At 38.3% G+C, this 6,969-nt stretch overlaps 1 pseudogene; it reads right to left on the bottom strand.

Moving 5' to 3' along the window:
• Nucleotides 1-220: 220 nt before the first annotated feature.
• The window catches only part of LOC135226181 (uncharacterized), a 21,062-nt pseudogene continuing 14,313 nt past the window's right edge, over nt 221-6,969 (bottom strand).

Raw genomic sequence — 6,969 nt, forward strand, 5'->3', positions numbered from 1 at the left:
TTGTCATTTCTTAGTTTTTTCACATTTAATTAACCCACCTCTGTAATAAGAATCTCTCATATAAATCATATAATTGCCAGCTGTTTAAGTCGTTGTTAGTTTGAAGGACAAAAATGCCTCAACAATGATGCTATACCTTTATTTCCTCAATAACAATGTCACTTGTCATGAATATATATCATTAACTTAAGTGCCATTCATTTTGAATAAGCCAGATAATGGGGATAATGTTTATTTTCTTATGAATGACTAGTTTCAAATATGGCTCAACAAACCTCACATATGTGTGTGCATTTATTTTGATTAATCTGAATATTGAGGACAACTCGTATTTCCCAGTGTATGCCCAGTTTCAAATCTGCCCTTCTCGATAAACGTCATTCGTCAAACAAAACCCAGATAAAGATGCTGTCTATGGAATAGCTAACAGCCATCTTGACTGACGTTGATTGACATCTTGTTAGGGATATCATCGACTATGCTTTCCAGGTGGCATGGACGTTGTTCTCCCCGACTGCGGCGAAGAAACACAGGACGATGCCCAGGGCGAGAAGGTAAAATGCCCCTTGCAAGTGGTTCATATTCAGCACCACAGCTCCCTTATGAGACGTTTCCTGTTTGTAAGAAAGTAAAATGAATAAAAAGAAAAAATCTGAAGTGGCAAACATGATTGGATGCTGGAAACGAAGACAGTGGAAAGTGGGAAGCTAGGAAGACAGGAAGTGGGAAACAAAGATAATGGTAAGTGGATAACAAAGAAAATGGGAAGTGGAAACAAAGAAAATGGCAAATACGAGAGAAAGGAAATGGGCAGTGGAATCAAACTGTGTTAATGGGAAGTCAGGTTAGCAATCCTGTTCATTTATGAAATCGACAGAGGAAAAAGTAACCAGAATTTAGCATTGAGTAACAAACTGAATAAGTCTCCCTGACAGCTTCAGATGCAGAGAAGAAATAAGATGTTACTCCCACCTGCAAATAGGTCTTCTCCTGTTCTTCCCCGGCCAAGATTTTCTGCTTCCTGATCCTGCTTCCTTTCCACACAGCTATGTCGAAGAGTTTTCGCAGCCAGTAATTGACTATGCTAGCCTCTACCAATTTGTCTTGGATTCTGTTCAGCGAACTGAGGAATGGGGCGCCCTTCCTGTCCAAAGAGAATGGAGAAGATTCTTTTACGTACAGTTGCCTCAAAGTTTTCCTTTACCCCGTCCCCTTCTGTTTCATGATAATGGTCTGGTAACACGGCAATGAAGCCTGTTTGTCTTCTAACAACGGGTGTGGATGGTCGAGATATTGGATGCCAATGCTCATATTTTCTAATCACTACTGCAGACAATATGTTAATGATATACGAATAATAGTTCACATTACAAGTGAAGTGAGTTGTTAAATAAACAGAAAAATAGTATAGTAACAGAGTAATTTGAATAGCAATGATGAAAATCATATTCATTCCAGATTAATTATATTCGCCAACCTTCGTTTCATTCAGGTGTTGCTGCTGCCGGCGTTTGCTTGAATTCAAATCTTGTTCATGGTGGATCATTATTAGGTGTCAATTTCAAAAATGATTATTTGAATGGAAATACGCTTTTGGTTTACACAGTCCATCTATTTATAAAGTAATGAAATTATAAACTGCAAATACCAAGAGCTATAAATTTAATTTCATAAAGGGAATCGTGATAGCCATTGACAGGTTACGATATGGAAAGCTTTGGGGAAAAATGATAGACCACCAGATGTATAAAGGAGCTAGTGTATCCAGTGTGTCACTCATATTTGTTTTATATTCGAGCCACTTCTCACCAGAGTAGCCTAGATGGAAATTTCTCTGGGCGGTATTGAAATCGAATCATCCGAGTAACAAGACATCTTAAACACCCTGATGGTCCTTATATATCAACCCAAGAGTGGATATAAAAAGGAAAGAGTTTGCAGTCGATATGAGTTTTCATCTGATCCTTTCGTCTCGTGGGATCCGTGACTGACTTTCTTGTCGCTCCAGTCTCGAATTTATCGACTATATATGATCCCGTGGATTTGCAAATTCAATTACTCCAAGATCCATTTTTGCTATTTTTGTGTACTTGTCCAGTAATTTTTAAGATTTTTAATAAAAATGTAATTAAAACTGAATTTGATTAGTTTTTTGTGTGTGAAAATTAGCACAAAACTTCTCTTGAAGGGAACACGTAGTTCAGTTCACTGTATCCACTATAATTGTTAATAATTCTTTTTCATGTTTAAAAAGCATTGCCCTCATTCAAGTAATTGCAGCTTTGTATTATCCCGACCCTCCCCTGATTAGAGCATCAGTATCAATTTTTTCTTTCTGTTACGGACTCTGTAATCTCAGAGACAATGTTACGGTGTCGAAATATCCTGGTTAAAGGTCGACACAATGTTACGGCCTCTGAGGGAGGTCCGCTTCAGGTTCGATATGAAATTTAAAAAAAAAAAAAAATATCAACACAAACAGTTGAAACTGGGGATACGAATATAGAAAAGAAAACACCAACAACAAACGGTTTATTTACAAGCTTACTAACAAAGGTAAATGCAGAATGGTATCTCCTATTTACATAAAAAGACAGAATCTTACACTGCATGAACTGGGGAAACAGTGAGGTAATAAGAAATAAACTTTGCTAAACAGTTTGGCACTTCGAAGAGGTGGCTTCATAAAAGTAGGGCGGCAATTGCAGTCGTCCTCTTGACTCCGTATTGCAGGAACTAGTCTACTTGTAAGACAGGAACTCTCCCCTTTTCTTCTCCGAAGTCTGCTCAACGTAGAGACAACTCGGCCGTCCACACCGGAAGACGACTAGACCAATATCCAACCAACACTCGAACAATTCTTCTTTTGACTGATACTTCTTCGGTTCCTTTTTCTCGTATCTCACGGAAGATCTCTGCTGCTGCTGACCTCTCACTGATAATCTGATCTGTGGCTCTTACTAACTGGTGATCTCTCTCTTTTACGATCTCTTCCTTCTACGATCACTGCTCTCCAAAGTTCGTTCGTCGTATTTATACGGCACTCTGGGGGGCGGAGCCTACGGCGAACGTCACCGACTCCAGGGATTTCTAGAACTTCTTAGATGAATCTAGACGAGGTATTGCATCAGAAATCGCGGCGTTTCTCACGTCCCGACGAGATCCACAACACTCCTGCCGATTCTCGAACAGCCGCGAGCATAGACGCCTCCAACAGTGGCGCGAAAGCCTCCTTGCTGCCGAACTTCTCGAAAATGCGTTCTCCTTTCCTTTATCTTTCTTTGCTATGAAGCAATTACCATCACACTTTCCATCTCGTTAGGACCAAATTAAATGACAGTCCGTTTAACCAACGGCTCCCCCAGCCCCCAATAATGATTCTCCAGCCATCCCCCTTACCTATTCTCCAGCCCTGCCCTCCTTCCATCCTCAGGTAGCCCTGCAACCTCCCAGGTCACTCTTCACATGTTGTTTGGGGAAATCAGCCTAGGCCTACATCATGAGCTGGACATACATAGATTGACTCATTAACTTGGTCTCGGGACCTTTGTCCTTGATAATTTAATCTGAGACCGCATTATATTTGAGTTGAAGTCTCCAGGTACAAGGATAACTACTTACTGGAAAGCAGCAATAAGTTTCCAGGAATATAGATAACTACTTACTGAAGAGCAGCACCGAAGTCTTCAGAAAATTAGATAATGATTTACTGGAGAGTAGCATTAAAGTCTCCAGAAAAATAGATAACTACTTACTGGAGAGTAGCATTGAAGTCTCCTGAAAAATGGATAACTACTTACTGGAGAGCAGCATTGAAATCTCCAGAAATATGGATAACTTCTTACTGGAGAGCAACACTGAAGTCTCCTGAAAAATGGATAACTACTTACTGGAAAGTAGCATTGAAATCTCCAGAAATATGGATAACTACTTAATGGAGAGTAGCATTGAAGTCTCCGGAAAAATGGATAACTACTTACTGGAGAGTAGCATTGAAGTCTCCAGAAATATGGATAACTACTTAATGGAGAGTAGCATTGAAGTCTCCAGAAATATGGATAACTACTCACTGGAGAGTAGCATTGAAGTCTCCAGAAATACAGATAACTACTTACTGGAGAGTAGCATTGAAGTCTCCAGAAATATGGATAATTACTTACTGGAGAGTAACATTGAAGTCTCCAGAAATGTGGATAACTACTCACTGGAGAGTAGCTTTGAAGTCTCCAGAAATATGGATAACTACTTACTGGAGAACAGCATTGAAATCTCCAGAAATATGGATAACTACTTAATGGAGAGTAGCATTGAAGTCTCCAGAAATATGGATAACTACTCACTGGAGAGTAGCATTGAAGTCTCCAGAAATACAGATAACTACTTACTGGAGAGTAGCATTGAAGTCTCCAGAAATACAGATAACTACTTACTGGAGAGTAGCATTGAAGTCTCCAGAAATATGGATAATTACTTACTGGAGAGTAGCTTTGAAGTCTCCAGAAATATGGATAACTACTTACTGGAGAACAGCATTGAAATCTCCAGAAATATGGATAACTACTTAATGGAGAGTAGCATTGAAGTCTCCAGAAATACAGATAACTACTCACTGGAGAGTAGCCTTGAAGTCTCCAGAAATACAGATAACTACTCACTGGAGAGTAGGATTGAAGTCTCCAGAAATATGGATAATTACTTACTGGAGAGTAGCATTGAAGTCTCCAGAAATATGGATAACTTCCTACTGAAGAGTAGCATTAATGTCTCCTGAAAAACGAATAACTTCTTGCTCTTTTTCAGTTTTCTTCTGAAGATGGAAAAAGAAACCCACAAGACTGCTGAGTTTAACTTGTTTACTTTGAAGTATTTGTGTTGCATTTTAGTTAAAACTCAAGTACTTTCAGGCCCTGACTGTTGCCTTTCTCAAGAGATGTGAAGGTTGTCAGACTGGGTCAAAAGGCCCAGCAGTCTACTGGAACATCTTGTTCAGCTGTCATTCATGTGATGGCTGTCCTGGTTTCCACTCTCTTGAGAGTTGTTAATCTCCTCCTGTTATTCTGATATCCTGATCTAATTGTCAATGGGATTAACCCCTGTGGCAAGTGAGTGGTCACCATCAGTCTGGACCCAGTCTGACAACCTTCACATCTCTTCAGAAAGGGCCACAGTTAGGGCCTGAAAGTACTAAAGTTTGAAGTGAAATACTATATGAATAATCACAAGCGAACAAGTTATACTCAGTAAGCTTGTGGGTTTATTTTTTGAATGTAAGGAATGTTATCAGAATGGAAATTGGACAAAAAAAAATATGCAAGACATATAGCTTCAATCAATCTGTATCGTTTGAGTCCTAAAAGAAAGGCTAATACGAAATTATGATTGTGAATAAACACTGAACATCATAAATGTGTAGTACTACATAGTTTTCAGATATTGGCTATAAATTCATTGATGATTCCAGCTGATTTTAATAAAGAAAACTCATGATTATATCATCACAAAAAGCTTGGGTGTTTCACTTTTTACCAATGATTATGACCAAGGACTAGCTCAGATGAGGGAAAAAATCGAGTCATTTAAGTTAAATGTAAAGAAAAAAATCAAAACCTGACGAATACTGAAAGCAATTCAATCCATCTCTTTATCTCTCTCTATGTCTCTACCCATCTAAGGTACATCTAGTTGCAAGGTCAAATTGCTAATTATATCCACACAAATATCCAGTATTAAAAGTGAAATACCTTACAAAGCTACAAAGCACTTAATTACATTCCCTGGGGTAAAACCGTTGCCAAGTGGGTCTTTGACAACAATGAATTCTCGAACTACCACTCTCGTCATGATCTCATACCTAACTAATCTGCGATTGATCATCATGGAGTTTACTTTCATAAAAATGAAAATACGATTGATGATTTCTTCTTGATGCTTTGTTAGGCCACATGTGGAGGGAAATTTTAAATATAGAACGAGATATTTGAAACAGTTGGCTTGACTTCAATAACTTGTTTCACACCCTCACCGATATCGCTGTGTCGCCGTCCACGAAGACACAGCGATATTGGACTTATCTTATTAGTATAATATAATCACATGGATATACAACATTAATCTAATTGAGTTCCTGTTGTAATTCTCAAGGTATTATAAAAAGCCAATCCACTATTTTTCAATAATAACGATGAAATTGACAGAAAATAAACCCGCTCATCACATCTAAATACGGAATTTATCGGTGTGCAACCATATCTACCACTGATATAAAGACCATCATGGTGGTTAAGGGGTGTTGTTACTTGGATGACTCGAGAAATTTCCATCTACGGTAGGCTACTCTGGTGAGACGTGGCTCGAATAAAAAGAATATGAGTGCTACATCAGATATATCGGTTCTTTTATACATCTGGTTGTCTGTTATTTTCCCCAAAGCCTTCCGTCTCATAGCCTGTCAATGGCTATCACAATTGCCTTTATGAAATTATATTTATAGGTCTAGAAATTTGCAGTTCATAATCTCATTACTTTATAAATAGATGGATTGTGTTAATCCAAAGCGTACTTCCATTCAAATAACTATGCTCTGAAATTGACACCAAATAATGATCTAACATAAACAAAAGTAGGATTCCTGCAAACGCCTGCAGCAGCAGCCACACCTGAATGGAACGAAGGTGGACGAATATGATTAATCTGAAATGAATATGATTTTTACCATTACTATTTATATTGATCTGTTACTATACTATTTTTCTATTTACTTAACAACTCATTTCACTGGCAATGTGAACTATTATTCGTATATCATTAACATACTGTCTGCAGTAGTGATTAGAAAATATGAGTATTGGCATCCAATGCCTCGACTATTCACATCCGTCGTTACAAGACAAACAGGCTTCATTGTGGTGTTACCAGACCATTTTCGTGAAAGATAAGGGGACTGAGTACAGGAATACTTTAAGGAACTGT

Source organism: Macrobrachium nipponense, chromosome 14 (assembly GCF_015104395.2).
Source record: "Macrobrachium nipponense isolate FS-2020 chromosome 14, ASM1510439v2, whole genome shotgun sequence".
Classification (NCBI taxonomy): domain Eukaryota; kingdom Metazoa; phylum Arthropoda; class Malacostraca; order Decapoda; family Palaemonidae; genus Macrobrachium; species Macrobrachium nipponense.